The 17,708-nt window shown below is 41.2% G+C and overlaps 1 protein-coding gene across 6 annotated transcripts in view; it reads right to left on the bottom strand.

Moving 5' to 3' along the window:
• nkx2.1 (NK2 homeobox 1) overlaps positions 1-17,708 on the bottom strand; it is a 224,894-nt gene that overhangs the window by 67,623 nt on the left and 139,563 nt on the right. The window lies entirely within an intron of this gene.

The raw sequence follows: 17,708 nt of genomic DNA, 5'->3' as shown, positions 1-17,708 counted from the left end.
ACAAAGTAAAGAAGCAGTGACAGATTTCTCCAGTTCATTTAATTACTTATTCATTTGTTAACTAACCCATGAGTGTTATTTAACGTGAACTGGACGCGCTGTATTTACTGCGATTAAATACATAAGGTGCATTTTCCGCCCCTCAGCATCTCCTTTTTTGAAACTATGACAAATGGGAATTCCCATGGCAGAATTTACAACCGATATGAAGTATTGGTTTTGCAGGGAACATTACGCCGGATATCGAAACTAGCGAATCAATATCGAGCCACAGACAACTGCGAGGAGTAACAAAATGTACAATGTTTGGCTGGTCTCATTTAATGAAGCATTTCTTAATCATTTGGATAGAAAATATTCAGACAGATGCATTTATATTTAAAAAGTGAATAGATGCCAATTAAGGAATACTGTACGGCTATAGCAGAGCTTTTTTTTTGCTCAAGACTACTTGTTTCTCAAAGAAAATCACTACATTTGATAACTTAGTTAAAAACTGAATTTCTTCGATGTTCTTTACACTAAACTCGAGTTGGCCATCTTTCTGATCATTTCTGTTGGTAATCTTCAGGCAAAGATTCCCATGCCATGCCTATTTGTGCCACCTATCAAGTCTGCTTCTGTGACAGTGCTCCATGCTCCACAAACTCCCTCACAACGACCTGGGTGGTCGAAAGTGGGAGAACATAAATACATGCCAACTGCTAGGCTGCAAACAATAGAGGAAATGTAGACCATCGTCCCGGACCTGTTGGAAGCATTTGTTCCAGTCAAGATTTTGCATTTGTTCAGTCATCAAATAATAGATGATTGACGCCTCAACACAATGTGCTTTAACTTTTTGGGATAAGTCCGAGTTTGTTCCTTGTTGTCATGGTTTTCAATGGAATTAAAAAGGATTTGGCTGCTATCGACATTGCTTCTCGCCTAATGCTGCCAAGTGCATAAAAAGTTATTACTTATATCGTTTAGAATCAAATAGGATTTTCTAAAATGTAAAATAATGTAACGTAAAGGATTATTCACTCTGTAGAAAAGATGGACTAACGCGTCTATTACCAATACATTTTTCTGATTTTTACAAGTTTAGCACATCTATCGCAGTGGTAATTTTTGGAATTGTACTTTAGAGGAACTGTAGGTAATATTAATTAACAGGACAAAATGTTTGCTTTTATGTTTGAGTAAAATCGTTACTATTGCAGTATTTTGAACAGTTCACTCATCGGGTTGCTGGATTTCAATGCACTCTAGTTTCAGCAGCACATAACACAATTATTACAATGTTAATACATGATGGGGAATAGCTCATGTTGCATAACAACGTAAAGCGTTGTGATGTTCACAGTTCTTGTATTAACGTGTTGCTCACGGGAAAGTTGGAAAGCGAGACATGATCATTTCCTGCTGAGACTGAGTGATGTGTTCGTGTTATTCCATCTCAACTGAAGACCGGCTGATGTAAGCGCCGTTGATACCTTTTTCAAGATTGCAAGCCTTTTAGCCCTTGGCCTTAAATGAAAAATCTTCACACATTGCTTCTATATTCTAGCCGTCAATTACACTATAGCATAAGTTTACTATCACAGTGCAATGGAAGTGCAGTTTCAAAAAAATCCTCTTCGGTAAAACACATTTACAGCCTCGATGACCTCTTGTAGCCCTTTAATCTATTTAACATCTGCAGAATACAACCAAGTGCAGAAATAAGCAAACAGATACACTTACAAGCTGAAGGACCCTTCACCATCAAAATGTTTGCTTTTGATTCTAAAACATCTAGCGGCTGCATGAATATTTGCTGCCGCGAAGTTTTTTGAAAGCAAAGAAAACTCAGCCTTTTCAAATATTGCTTTTAGGTGCTATGTGTTCGCAAACTTAGAGAAAACTGTTCGAGCTGGCTCTGCGAATCAAAAATTATATTCAATTTCAGCTATTTACATACTGGGTTTCATAGGTTCCCTTGACAAGTTAGGGACATTTTAATATCAGATTTCATCCATGTATCCAGAAAAAAATAAGTAATTGACCTTTGACTCAGATGTAAACTTTTGCGAAATTTACGGATTTGCTTTAATGGTAAACGTGCTGAATTACATTTCGATGAACTTTAATTCTGCATGATTGTCTTGTACAAAACAGGTGACAGGTTACTGGAGTTCCACGCGATTCTGAAGATCTAATTAGGTGTGATTAGAAGGGGCTAATAGCGCAACACAATCTGGGTACAAACCGTATGAGGGTGTACATTTATTGGAAAAAACGATTATTACTTCAATTTGGGCTAGTGAATAAGGAGGCTTGGTGAAAATGTAGTAATATTCTGCGGTAGCAACCAAAGACAACTAGAGCCCTATGTTAAGGAGAAAGTGCGGTAGGATGCTCCAAGTATACCATCCGTGTTGCAGGGTTGCCAATTTTACTAACTGAGTGCCTCAGGCTGGTGGCAGCATAATTGGTTCCGACGAAGCAGTGCTTGGTTTATTGGCTCTCATTCCGATTCTCACGCTAGACCAGCTCTCTCTCTCTACAATCGTTTGTAACAAAATCAGACCACTATTCAGTGTCTGTATTGTGATTAAATTTATAGGGCAGCTGAACTTACTAACCATAAGAAGAATAAACTCTTGTACTACAGCTTTTAGGTCTTAATGGTCGCAGCGCGTCGTTGAGTCACAACATTCGGGATTTTAAAAAAACCCAGAGATTTAAACGGAGAATCTAAAATCACCGTCCTTTTCTTGAGCGGTGCTGCTTATCGGCGCTGCTGTTAAGAGAAACACAACTTGCCTTCTCAGGGCATGAAAAAAATAAATCCCCAGGCTATATTTGAAGAAATGCGATGTTCTCTGAACCAATAATTGTCCCTCAACGAACATCTCGCACACAAAAATGGTCTGTCGCTTACTTCTTTTCGATTTGGAAGATACATGAGTACAAATTAGCTGCCAAGTTTCAGTCCAACAGTAAGTGCGCTTCAATTGTTACACCCGTCAGCTGTGATGTTTTCGGGACTTTTTATTCATTTACAGGACGAAGGCCAGCATTCGTTACTCTTCCCGAGCTGCAGTCAGGATAGCAATTTCCTTCCCTGGAGGGCATAACTGACCCCGCTGGCGGTTTCCCGATAAGGGATAGCGGTTTCAGAATTAGACACTTCATACCAGACTTTTGTTGACTTCAGATTCCACTATCAAGCCCGGCGGGATTCGAACCCGGATCCCCAAAGCATTACTCGGTCCCTGGATTAATAATTCAGCGATAACACCAGTAGGCCATCATCTCATAAAATGCAATGCTCCCTTTAAATGGATAAAAGATTAAGCCGTGCTATTAAATTTAATCTACATTGCAATTTTTGTTTATTTTTAAAATATATGTTTAACTTGAAGACTATTACTACTGGGAATAGCAACAAATTTTATCCAACCAAATCACTCTAAAAGTGGTTAGGTCCTGTAGTAAAAAGACAATCAAAAGTAACCAAGACAAAATGTAAGTCTTGCAGGTTTTAAACAGCAACATTTATTGCATATTTGTATAATATGGTGTTAGTCTCCATAATGGCCATGTAACTCGAGCAATGATCTACAGAGAGGGGCTGGTGAATGAAATAAAAAAAGGTCAAATTTAAACAGTGAGGTGTTTATTGGTATATGCAACTCATGTCTGCTACTGAAAGAAGCAAAAATAGGCCACGGATTTGTTCTGTGAAAAGAAGGAAATTCAGAAGTAACTGTGGGTAATGAAGAGAATTAAACAGCTCTTGCCATGACTGAGGGAGATGAATTGTTCAAAACAATGAGAGAGCTTGTGGCTGTTCCAAGAGACTAATGACTTTTCTGTAGAGAATATGTGGAAACTTTTGTGCTTTGTTGCTCATTTCTATGTTTAAAAAAACTCATTAATTATCTGCAACAGGTATGGTTACGAATGGGAAAAGTCTTTTTGAAAATGAAATAGTCTGGGACCAGACAAAATTCCTTAGAACAGGTTGATCATGTGCAGTTCCTGTCTCTGACCTTTCGCAAAATGTAAGTTTAGGGCCAGGAGGACATACAGAGAGCTAGCGGAGTTCATGATAGACCTTTCACAGCACATAAATATTGTGAAGAGAAAAGAACACATGGTTGGATACCTCATGTGTAACAAAAGAGTTTGGGAAAAAGTGATTAAAACACCCAACAAAAAAAAACATAGCTATTAGAAAGAAGCAGGATAACTACTTTCAGTATTTGCAGCTTTTACTTAAAAAAAGACTCAAACATTTTCTTTCAGTCTCTGAACATGTATGTGAATTTGTGAAGGTTTGCTGCTGATTTTTGTGTGTTAGCAGTGATACTATAAACTGACAATATTTTCAACAGAAACTGGTGCTGCTTTTTGTTTTGGCTTTTGAACTAATTTGGAGTAATTGACATACTGAGTGCCTGGTTAAAATATCAAATGATGGAACTGGTTTTCTTGTAGAGGAGGACTGCATTGGAGTGCCCACAAGGCTGGTAAGGAGAGAATTCCAGAACTTTGACAGAACAATTGAAAATTGTGTGAACAGTTTTTAGCTGCATATTTTGATACTTGCATAAAAAATTATCACTTACAGTTTTAATGAATTACAGAAATCAATACTACGGTGAATTTATACATGAATTGTTGTTTAAAATTGGAGCCCTCCCATAATGTGAAAGTTAAGATAATACTGTTAGGAAGAAAATAAAGATGCTTGTTTGAATTTATTTTGACATATTACAAATGCAAATGAAGTACAATATTATTTTTGAGAATACTTGCAGAGAAGGGCCTAAAAATGAGAAGAACCCTCACAGAAGAGCGTGGGGAGGAGCAGATGTTTGCGCACAATGACATTTTTCTCAGCTCAGTGCGCATTCATGTGTAAGTAAAATCTCAGATTGCATGGGCAGAAGGGCAGAAAGTTCTGTCCCCTATTGATACCATGCATGATCCAAATTCCAAGTGCTATAATTAACCATATCCAGACAGTACTTCACATTAGGCAACACAGGAGCATCACTCAATTTCTGCTCATCATCTCCATCCATTCTACAGATGTCAGAGGTGAGTGAAAAACAGTAGCATAGTTCCATAGAAAGTCTCCTTAAGGTTGCATGGAGAAAAAGAGATGTATTTTTCTCTTGGAATGGTAATAAACAGCTATCTGACAGACAAAAGTAGTCTGGGCAGAGATGGCTGTGCAGTTTAGTGCCAAGGATAAATTGGATAATCTGTTGAGTCTTGCCAAAGTATATACCACCGTACATTTAATGACAGTATTTCAAATATGCCATTGCACAGAACTTTCTTATACAAGATTGGGTGCCAGGCATCTCCAGCAGATGGTTTGTGTCTAATTAATGTTTGTCACTTCATTGTAGCTACCAATGTGGCACTATTTACAGGGGTGTGATGGCATTGTGCTTTTGCCTGTGGACTAGTTAAACAGAGATCCAGGAAATGCTCTGGGTCCAGAGTTTGATTTCCACAAGGGCAGATGGTGAAGTTTGGAACAATACTGTTGTTCCCACGGTGTCACTAGGTCTAAGTTCTGGAATTCTCTCATTAGCAGCATTGTGGGCACTCCAATACCAAATGAACTGCAGCTGTTCAAGAAGACCACTCATCGCCACCTTCTCAAAGCCATCTAGGTATGTGCAATGAACGCTGGCCCAGCCAGTAAAGCCTACATCCCATAAATTAGTTTTGTAAAAATGTGCAAATGACTCTACCCATCTTCCAAAGTTTTTTTTCATTTGTTCATGGGTGTTGCTGACTTAGAATCTATTGCCAATCCTTAATTGCACAGACAGTTAAAAGTGAACCACATTGTTGTTGGTTCGGAGTTACATGTTGATCAGAATAGGCAAGAGCAGCAGATTTTGTTCCCTAAAAGACATCATTTAGATTAGATTCCCTACAGTGGGGAAACAGGGCCATCTGCCCAACAAGTCCACAATGACCCTCCAAAGAGCAACCCACCCAGACACATTCCCCTACATTCACCCCTAACACTATGGGCAATTTAGTTTGGCCAATTCACCTGACCTGCACATCTTTGGACTGTGGGAGGAAACCAGAGCACCTGGCAGCAACCCATGCAGACACGGGGAGAATGTACAAACTCCACACAGACAGTTGCCCGAGGCAGGAATTGAACCCAGATCCCTGGTGGTGTGAGGTAGCAGTGCTAACCACTGAGTCACTGTGCCGCCCAAATGGTTCACACGTAAAATGAAAGGCACTATAATACTCACCGGCTCACTGCCATTTCATCACAACTAAGACAATATGTACATCTGATAGCTTTTCACCAAACGGTGTGCATGGGATAAGGACACAGCATGCAGCTTTGGCAGAAATGCCTCACATATCTGAGGTTCATAGATCATACATTGTTCCGTCAATTTGTACCAACTTTAGCTCTTCCATGACATTGAGTCATAATTCAAGGATAATCCTTTAACTCTAACTTCTTCCAAACTACATTTTTTCTGACTAGCAATATGCACAGATTATCACAGCTCTGGGATTGACATCTTGATTTCATTGATCACTTCAAGTGAGGTACTCATGCACCCATGTTAAAGTCTCATAATACTCTTCCTTCTTCAGGAGACAAACATACATAACCAGCACAATTGTGCACAGATTGTGAGATAGGGTAGGGGGAAATTGCTTCCTGTAACATTCCTTATTGTTTCATGGAGTAGGTTGCTAAGAATACAGGAAAGCAAGGGAACTGAAGGGGAGTTTGGATATCTGTTGAAAGAGCCTTAAGCAGCTACTCTTAATTACACATCAAACAATATCTCACAGAAACTTTGACACTAACAAATCTTGATAGTTTACTACTTAGTCATTCCCAAACAATGCCAACAAAATTCAGAGCCAAAATCCTTAGGCTTACTTTGACCAGCACCTCAGCATATCACTGAAGAAAAACAGTTGCAAGTCTTGAAGAATACACCATCAAGGTCTTTCTTCCTAGCTTCTATTGGCACTGAAACTATCACTTCAGTGAGTAGACTCTCTAGAGTAGGCTTGGTGTCACAATCTAGTGAACAGAGCATTGACACAGCTAGAGAAATAAGACCTGACTGAGATTTTTGACTCCCAGAGGACTGCTGGAAAACAAATCCCCACAAAGATCAGTGCAACAATGGTCAAATATTTTTTTGAAAGGATACTCTTGAAATTTGCTTGAGGACTAAATTTTGATTTCTGGGGGCTAGCTTTTCATTCTCACTATCCCATTTATGAGGTGTTGCATTCATGTAGCAAAAATTCCTTTTGGAGTTGTGTTGATATATGATACATTTTGACTTGCACAGAAACAGAATCAGGAGAATTCATCAATATCCTCAAAGTTAATGAATTCTCTTTTCAACCCAAAGTTTATCCCTTTAAGGAAACCACTAATTTCTAGATATCACAGATTTTAAACTGGTACAACACAAATTATCAATAAAACTTTTATCAATATTGCTGACAAACATGTAGACACAAGAAGTCATCACTTTGAATGCATCTTCCACAGACTGGTGAATTCTCAGCTAAAGCAGTTCTATTGCACATGCACAAAGATAATGTATGTAAACCAGGCCATTACTATGTTTTTTACTACAGTTTTAATTTCAATTTCAGATTTTAATTTAACAATTTAATACGTTATATGTTATAGTTTGATCTATTACATTCTTCCAAATATGGAAGCTCCTTTGCAACCTTAAGCTAGAGATTCCATATTTATTTGCAAGCAATTCATGCCTCAGTAATTTAAAGATTTCCTGGCTCACAGTTAGCTGAGTATTCCTTTGGTGACTGGTTTAAAAAACTGTTTTCTCTCCATTGTGGCCTTTCTCACTCCACCAAACAGCTTCTTTCTTCCCCCAATTCCCTCTTGCATCTTCTTCTTCCTCTCCTGCCATCTTGCAATCCTCTCTTACCCCCACACTCATCATTTAGACTTCTGCTCTTCCTATGACCCTTTTGCAACTGCCTCTTCTTCTCCCTCCAAACCTTCCTACCCCCAGCAAATACCTCCACCTTGGAATTTGCAGACAGAACTCTCTGATTAAGCAAAAAGTAGCCCCTGAGTTCAGCCTCAATTAAAGCTGGTCTCCAATCTCCAACTAGACTAAAGCCAACTCCTGCCACTTCACTTAATGCTATCACTTACACTTCTCACTGCTCATTGCTCCTCCATTCACAGGATTGTTCCTTATTCTCATTGCTGATAAGTTCAGAAGTGAGTGAATTTTATTTGATATACATCCCCATGGTTGAATTTTCATGGTTGAGTTGGGATATTTCAGGAGCAGAGTCAATCCCCGCCCAATACATTCTCTCTTTTGATGTACAAAAAATGAGATTGTGGATCACGCCATTAATGAGATGATGGAGATGCAGAGGCAAGATGGAGAATGACAGACAAAGGTGCCAGAGATCATGCACATAATTGGAGCAAAGGGCAGAGGAGTCTGCCTGTAGTTTCATGGTTTCATAGCAATAGAAGCAGCAGTAGGCCATTTGGCCCATCAAGCCTGCTCCGCCATTCATTAAGATCATGGTTGATCTATCCATTGTCCGAGCTCCTCCTACCTGCATTATTCCCATAATTCTTAATTACCCTACCTTGCAAAAACCCATCCAACTGTATCTTGAATACATTTAATGAAGCTGCCTCTACTACTTACTTGGAGAATTCCACAGATTCATTACTGTCTGGGAAAAGCAGTTCCTCCTCATCTCTGCTCTAACTCTACTCCCCCAATCTTGAGGCCATGTCCCCCGGTCCTAGTCTCACCCACCATTGTGAACCATTGCCTGCCTCTACCTTATAATTTTACAAGATCCCCTCTCATTCTTCTAAATTCTAGCAAGTAAAGTCTCAGGCGGCTCAACCTCTCCTCATAAGGTAATTCCCTCATATCTGGAATCAACCTCGTGAACCTTGTCTGCACCACCTCCAAAGCCAGTATACCCTCCCTTATGTAAGAAGACCAGAATTGCGTACAATACTCCAGATACGGCCTCAATAATACCTTGCACAATTCTACTAGAACCTCCCTGCTCTTAAGTTCAATCCCTCTAGCAATGAAAGCCAACATTCTGTTTGCCTTCCCAATTATTTGTTGCACCTGCAAATCAACTTTTAGCGATTTATGCATGAGCACTTCTAAGTGTTTCTGCACACCAACATGCTGGGATCTTTCACCATTTAAATAATACTCTGACCTACTATTTTCACTTCCAAAGTGGATAACCTCACATTTACCAACCTTGTACTCTCTGCCAGACCCTTGCCCACTCACTTAACCGATCTAAACCTCTCTGCAGACCCTCCACATCCTCTGCACAGTTTGCCTTTCCACTCAATTTCATGTCATCAGCAAAGTTTATCCTCTTCCAACTCATTTATATATATCATGAACAGTTGTGGGCCAAACACCGATTCCCTTTCACCACTGATCTCCAACCAGAGAAATACCTGTTTATCCCAACTCTTTGCTTTTTATTGGTTAACCAGTCCTCTATCCTTCTCGCACATTCCCTGCAACTCCATACATTATTATCTTATAGATGAATCTTTTATATGGCACCTTATCGAATGCCTCCTGGAAATCCAAATATACAACATCTGTTACCCTCCATCTACGGCACTTGTTACATCCTCAAAGAACTCCAGTAAATTTGTCAAACATGGCCTTCTCTTCCTGAATCCATGTTGCGACTGCCTAATGGAACCTTTTCCATCCAGGTGTCTCACTATTTCTTCTTTAATAATAGCTCCCAGCATTTTCCCAAGATGTTAAGCTGTAGTTACCTGCCTTTTGCCTACATGCTTTTTTGAACAACAGCATGACATTTGCTGCCCATGTTCTGTCTGATTTCATAGCTTTGGCATATAAATGCTGGACCAGCTAGGGTGCACCTTGGGTAGCCAGCCTGAGAAGAAAATTCAGCATATGTTGAATATGCACAGAATCCTGCACTGCAGCACTCAAACCCAGATGCATTCACTTACTGGCTAGGTGTGAAAAGCTGAGGGACCTTCCTTCTGGTGTCCCATACTGTCATAGAGTGAGGAAAGTGCCATTGCACACTAACAGGAAGGGGGACCGACATCGAGGCACCCGGGGTTGTCATCCTACAACTTCCCAAAGCCTTGTTATACCGCTTCCCCTCAGCCAGAGATCCAAACCCTACATTAAGCCAAAGAGGTTTCTCCTGTAATTAGTAGACTCTCTAAGCCTGGACCACATGTCAAAGTCATCTGAGGCAATGGGGCAAAGCAATCAACTGGTTTCCTCAAGGTGAGTGCCAGCTGCCAATTGGCATAATTTTGAATTCACTTCAGATGTCACTGAAATCATGCAAAGACAAATACAGCATTTTGTATGATAGACCCGTGGTTTCTTCCAATCAGTTAAGGTTTCTGACTTTACATGTTTCCCATATAGGCTACTTTGAGAGGTGATGATCATTCTAGATAATTATACATGCATCATGGGCAGCAGTACAAGAAATTCTAAGGCTCTCATTCACTGTTGTCCTCTGGGAGGAACATTATGCCCATAAATCAGGAACATAAGCCAGATGCTGGGTTTTGGAATTTAATCAACATAGTTTAGCCTCTCTACATCTCAATGATAGATGATTGCCTCTTACAAATGAAGATTTGAGTTATGTAAGCATATCCCCAATGTAATCCTGCATAATTTCTTACTGATGCCAGAAAGATTATTGGTGCAAAGGAAATAAATTAACTCAATGTAACTCTATGTCAAACAAAATTATGAACAAAGCATTCTTTTGAGAACAGGAACACCATTGGGTCATAATTGGCTTTTAGGACCGAGTGTCCACATATATATTAATGCTCCCTCAAACTTCGGTATTACCAGATTTTACAGGCTAGTTTGTCTCCTGTCACAACTGTTCAGATCCAATGGTCACAGTCTAAGCCTATGGAGTAAGCCATAAAGATTGAGATGAGGATACATTTTTTCATTCAGACAATGGGGAGCCTGTGGAATTCTCTACCACACAAAGTGGTTGAGGCCAATACACTGAATGCTGTCAAGAGGGAGTTAGATATAGTTCTTAGGGCTAAAGGCATCTAAGAGTATGGGAAGAAAATGGGAAGAATGATTAGCCATGATCATATTGAATAGCAGACCAGACTCAAAGTGTCAAATTGCTTTCTCCTGCTCATATTTTGTATGTCTCTATGCCCTGACTTCCTCTCTATCTTCAAAAAAAAGCACTGGTTTCCCCAGAGTCTCCATATGATCCTCCTTCTTTGTCAGGAGACTGTGCTGGCTTGTCTTCTAAGTTCACACCCAATCATTTATTTTTATTTATTCATTTGGGAGATGTGGGTGTCACCAGCTTGTCAGCATTTATTGCCTGCTCTTGAGAAGATAATGGTGAGCTGCTTTCTTGAACTGCTGCAGTCCATGTGCTGTATGTTGATGTGCAATGCCTTTAGAGAGGGAATTCCAGAGTTTTGACCCAGTGACAGTGAAGGAACAACAAAAAATTTACAAATCAAGATGGTAAGTGGCTTGGAGGGGACTTTGCCAGTGATGGTGTTCCCATGTGTCTCCTGCCCTTGTTCTAGATACAAGTGGTCATGGGTTTAGAAGGAGTGTCTCACAATATTTGGTGAATTTCTGCAGTGCATCTTGTAGATAGTATGCAGTGTTGATACTGAGCATTAATGATGAATGGGGTGGGCAATTATGGATGCAGTACCAATCAGGCATGCTGCTTTGTCCTGGATGGTGTCAAGCTTATTGAGTATTGTTGGAGCTGCACCCAACTAAGCAAGTTGGGAATATAAGTGACCTGTGCCTTGTAGATGGTGGACAGGCTTTGGGGAGTCAGGAGGTGAGTTACTTGCCACTATTCCTAGCTACTGATCTGCTTGTGTAGTCAATGTGTTCATGTGGCAAGAACAGTTGAGCTTCTGGTCAATGGTAACCCTCAGGATGTTGATAATGAAGGATTCAGTGATGGTAATACTGTCAGTGGTTGAATGCCACTGAAGGTGATTAGATCATATGTTATAGGAGATGGTCATAGCTTTGCCATTTGTCAGCCCAAGCTTGAATACTGTCCAAATTTTGTTGCATTTGAACATGGACTGCTTCATTATCTGAGGAATTGTAAATGGTGTTGAACATTGTGCAATCATTGGTGAACATCCCCACTTCTAACCTAATGATGGAGGGAAGATCATTGATGAAGTAGCTGAAGATTGTTGGGCCCAGGACATTACCCTGAGTAATTCCTGCAGAGATGTGCCGGAGCTGAGATGACTGGCCTCCAACAACCAAAACCATCTTCTTCTGTGCCAGGTATGGCTCCAACCAGTGGAAAGTTTGCTCCTGGATGCCCATTGATTCTGAATTTTCCAGGGCTATGATGATACTATGGCTTAAAGAGATACATTTTGTCCTTGTTATTAATGAAGAAAGGGTTAAATCAGAGGTATAAAACAGTCTGCTCAAAGCCATTAAAGTAAACAGCTAATGAGGCCTTGGGTTTTTCTTAAAGTAGGAACAATAAAAGCAACCTTGAATGAGTGGGGTCAAACTCCCACAGAACCAGGATTTTTAGTTTTAGTTTTCAGCAGTATTTCCTGGGGACTTGAAACTGGATGCAGAAGCTCTTATTACTCTGTTAGGCTAAAAATTGGAGTTCTCTTCCTGCTGCTAGAATTGCATGTGAGACAATGTGTTTTACTGAATTTACCTTTGCCAACTGTATGTTCATGGGATGTTACTATATTGGGACTGTTAATTAGTGGCAATTATTATATATAAAATTTTGTTAAGCATTTCAATAGAGTTACAATTAAGCCAATTCTTGTCTTTACTTTCTATTTTGCCTGTATTTTAATTGTAGTGTAAAAATAAAATGTTATGCTTAAAGTCAATAGTTAGCTGTAGGCAATGGCTGATTGCTGTTATCACTAGATTATTAATCCACAAATTCAGCTAATGTTCAGGGAACCAGGTTCAAACCCTGCCATGGCAGATGGTGGAATTTGAATACAGTAAAAAAAATCTTGAATTACGAATCTACTGATCACTGTGAAATCATTGTTGATTGTCAGAAGAACACATTTGGTTCACTAATGTTCTTCAGGGAAGGAAATCTGCATCCTCATCTATTCTAGCCTATATGAAACTCCAGACCCAAAACAATGTGGTTGACTCTCAACTGCCCTCTGAAATAGCCTAGCAAGCCATTCAGTTGTACCAATCGCTACAGAGTCTCAAATAAAAACTGAAAGGATCATCTGCATTGACCTCGGCACCGGAAAAGACAACAGCAGAAACAGCCCTGTTGACTTGCAAACTCCTCCTCACTAACATCTAGGGACTTGTGCCAACACTGGGAGAGGTGTCTCATGGAGAAGTTAAGCAACAGCCTGACATCATCATACTCTTAGAATCATACCTTACAGACAATATCCCAGACACCATCACCATCCCTGGATATTTCCTGTCTCACCGGCAGGATAGACCAAGCAGAGTAGTATCCGGTCGGGACAGAGTTATTCTGGGAGTCCTCAATATTGACTCTGGGACCCCATGAAGTCTCGTAACTTCCGGTTAAATATGGACAAGGAAACCGCCTGATGGTTACCACACACTGTCATCCCTCAACTGATGAATTGGTACTCCTTCATGTTGAACAACACTTGGAGAAAGCACTGAGGATGGCAAGGGCAAAAAAAGTACTCTGGGTGGGGGAACTTCAATGTCCACCATCAAGAGTGGCTTGGCAGTAGCGTTACTGATCGAGCTGGTCGGGTCCTGAAGGACATAGCTGCTCGACTGGGTCTGCAGCAGGTGATGAGGGAACCAACAGGAGGGAAAAATATACTTGCCCTCATCCCTATCAATCTGCCAGCTGCAGATGCATCTGTCCCACCTTCACATTGAGAATAACATCCATTGTGTCGTGTGGCACTACCACAGACTTCAAACAAATCTAGCAACTCAAGATTGGGCATCCAGGAGGCTGTGTGGGCCATCAACAGCAGCAGAATTGTACTCCAGCACAATCTGTAACTTCATGGGCTCACATAACCCCCAGTCAACCATTACCATCAAGCCAGGGATCAACCAAGGTTCAATGGACAGTGCAGGAGAGCATGTCAGAAGCAGGACCAGGCATACCTAAAAACGAGGTGTCAACCTGGTGAAGCTACTAAACAGGACTACTTACATGTCAAACAGCATAAGCAGCAAGTGATAGACTAGCTAAGCGATCCCACAACCAATGGATCAGATCTAGGCTCCAGCGTGGTGTACAAAAGTCCCTGCAAGGACTGCACAAAACACTACATAGGACAAACAGGAAGACAGCTAACAACCCGCATCCATGAACACCAACTAGCCACGAAACGACACAACCAGCTATCCTTAGTAGCCATACACTCAGATGACAAACACCATGAATTCGATTGGGACAACACCACTATTATAGGGCAAGCCAAACAGAGAACAGCCAGGGAATTCCTAGAGGCATGGCACTCATCCACAAATTCTATCAACAGACACATCGACCTAGAGCCTATATACCAGCCACTGCAGCGGACAGCAACTGACAACCGGAAGCGGCAGATTCAAACCACAATAAATGCCGGAGGAATCAGCACAGAAGCACTTCACGGGAGGCTCCCAAGCACTGAGGATGTCACCTAGAAAGGGGACGAAACATTTGCAACAAAAACTCCCAGCTCGGCGAACAGAACCACAACAACGAGCACCTGAGCTACAAATCTTCTCACAAACTTTAAGCTCTGCAGTCCTGTCACATCCTGCTGAGAATGGTGGTGGACGATTAAACAACTCCCTAGAGGAGGAGACTCCTCAAATATCCCCATCCTCAATGATGGAAGAGCCCAAAACATCAGTGCCAAAGGCAGCAATCTTCAGCCTGAAGTGCCAAGTGCCAATCCATCTCGGCTTCCTCCACTGGTCTGCAGCATTACAGATACCAGTCTTCAGCCAATTCGATTCATTCTACGTGATATCATGAAACAGTTGGAGACATTGGATATTGCAAAAACTATGGGCCCTGACAATATTCCAGCAATAGTACTGAAGGCTTGTGCTCCAGAACTTGCCGCTCCCTTTGTCAAGCTGATCCAGTATAGTTACAGCACTGGTATCAATCCAACAATATGCTAATTGCCCAAGCAGGTCCTGTGCATAAAAAGCAGGACAAATCCAACCTGGCCAATTACAGCCCCAGCAATCTACTCTCAATTATCAGTAAAGTAATGGAAAGTCTCATCAACAGTGCTGTCAAGCTGCACTTTCGCAGCAATAACTTGCTCAGTGATGCCCAATTTGGGTTCTGCCAAGGCCACTCAGCTCTGGACCTCATTACAACCTTGGTTCAAACATGGAAAAAACTGGTGAGGTGGAAGTGACAGTCCTTGATATCAAGGCTGCATTCACTCAAGTGTGGCATCAGTATCAAGGAGACCAAGTCGGGAGTGTGGACCTGGAAATGCACAGCAGATCAGGCAGCATCCAAGGAGCAGGAGAATTTACATTTTGGGCATAAGCTCTTCATCAGGAATAAGGCTTGTGGGCCAGGGGCCCTGAGAGATAAATGGGAGGGGACTGGGTCTGGGGGGAAGGTAACTGAAAATGCAATAGGCAGATGAAGTTGAGGGAGAAGTTGATAGGTTGGAGAAGTGGATAGATGGAAAAAAAACGATGGACAGATCAAGAGGGCGATGCTGACTTGGAGGCATGGGACTGAGATAAGGTGGGGGATGGGTTATTGAGGAAACTGGTGAAATCCACATTAATCCCATGTGGTTGCAGGGTCCCAAGGCAGAAGGTGAGGCATTCTTCCTCTAGGCGTCAGGTGGTTGGGATTTGGTAATGGAGGAGGCCCAGGGCCTGTGTCACGGGATCCATTACTTCTTCATGAAAAGACTCGATTCCTCTGTGGAATTTTACCTGATTATATTATATTGTATAAGATTAAGCTTAACAACAATGATGCTATTAACTCGTTAGTGTCATGGGATCTGTCTACTTCTTCATGAAAAGACTCGATTCCTCTGTGGAATTTTACCTGATTATGTTATATTGTAGCAACAATGATGCTATTAACTCTTTATTGTATTTTAGCCTAGCAACAATTAAGTATAACTATGACTACGTGGCAGCTGCTCTTTACCAGCTACTTATCAGCTACTTATTGTTTTCTCAGCTAATTAAGTGTTTAACGCGACCTTTAAACAATGCTGACCGAGGCACAGTTTGTGATTCCAGTTCTTTAAACAAATGATGTAATTGCTTAACTTAGACTGTAAAGGATAAAAAGCAGAGCTAAAACAGACAGAACTCACTCTTGTCTTGAAACACAGACAATAAGTCACCTAACCATCTCGGCTTAACTGCAGATCCACTGAACCACCAGGCTTGCAGAAAAGACACATTTGTGCAAAATATAGACCGATCGGATGAAACATACGGACGGCTAAGAGCTTGCTGAAATACGCCTGCCTAAAAGATTCTCGGTTGAGGCACTGCATTCTAGCCTGAAAAAGATACAATCTGAACCAACTAGCTGAAACACGCTAGTCTAAGAAGATCCCATTTGGGACACTCAGGTATTAAGCTCTGCTTTTATCCTAGGTATCTTTTAAGAACATTCAAAAAGGCTGTAACGATTGTGATTAACTGAAAACATCCGATTGTGAGTATTCAACTTATTATAGTGATAAATTTCTATTATATTTTACACCACACATTTCGTATTCGCCGAACCTTTATTTGATAAGATATGTTTACCTTTGTGTTGGTATGTTAAGTCTAGAACTTAGCTGAGAAGGCATTAGGATTGACTTAAAGTGAATCCCTCTCACTCCTAGGTGAAAGGATAAACTGAAGGGACCTAGAGACCTGCGATAAACCCAGCCGAATTTGTAGCTATCAGGACCATACAGTCAATAGGGACCACTGGTAAACTTGACAGGTAACAGCCTCAGGTATATGCCCGAGGTACTGTAGTTTAATCCGGTAGTAACCCATACCTATTGAGGATATCCACCTGAATAACATAACACCTGCACGTCCCTGATGGAATGGGAGGGGGATTTGAAGTGTCCAGACACAGGGCAGTGGGGTTGGTTGGTGTAGGTATCCCAGAGATGTTCTCTGAAATGATCCGCAAGTTGGTGTCCTGTCTCCCTCATATAGAGGAGACTACATCAGGTGCAATGGATACAGTGGATGACATTTGTGAAGGTACAGGTAATTTCTGTCCCTCCAGATGTGGAAGGAAACTAAGCAAATCAAGGACACCAAGCAAAACTAGAATCAACGGGTATCAGGCTGCAAACTCTTTGGTTGGAATCATACCTGGCACATAGGAAGATGGTCGTAGTAGTTGGAGGTCAGTCATCTGAGCTCCAGGATATCTCTGCAGGAGTTCGTCAGGGTAATGTTCCTCAGGAAAAAAAGCATGAAAAGGCTATAGTCATCGGGGATTCAGTTATAAGAGGAGTAGATAAGCATTTCTGTGGTCAAAAATGAGACTCCCAACTGGTATGTTGCCTCCCAGGTGCACTGGTCAGGGATGTCTTGGATCAACTGCAGAAAATTCTCAAGGGGGAGTGTGAACAGCCAGTTGTCGTGATGCAT

The sequence above is a fragment of the Hemiscyllium ocellatum genome, chromosome 8 (genome assembly GCF_020745735.1).
Source record: "Hemiscyllium ocellatum isolate sHemOce1 chromosome 8, sHemOce1.pat.X.cur, whole genome shotgun sequence".
Lineage (NCBI taxonomy): Eukaryota > Metazoa > Chordata > Chondrichthyes > Orectolobiformes > Hemiscylliidae > Hemiscyllium > Hemiscyllium ocellatum.
Note: the sequence above shows the minus strand (reverse complement) of the source record. Positions and strands in the feature narration are given on the sequence as shown.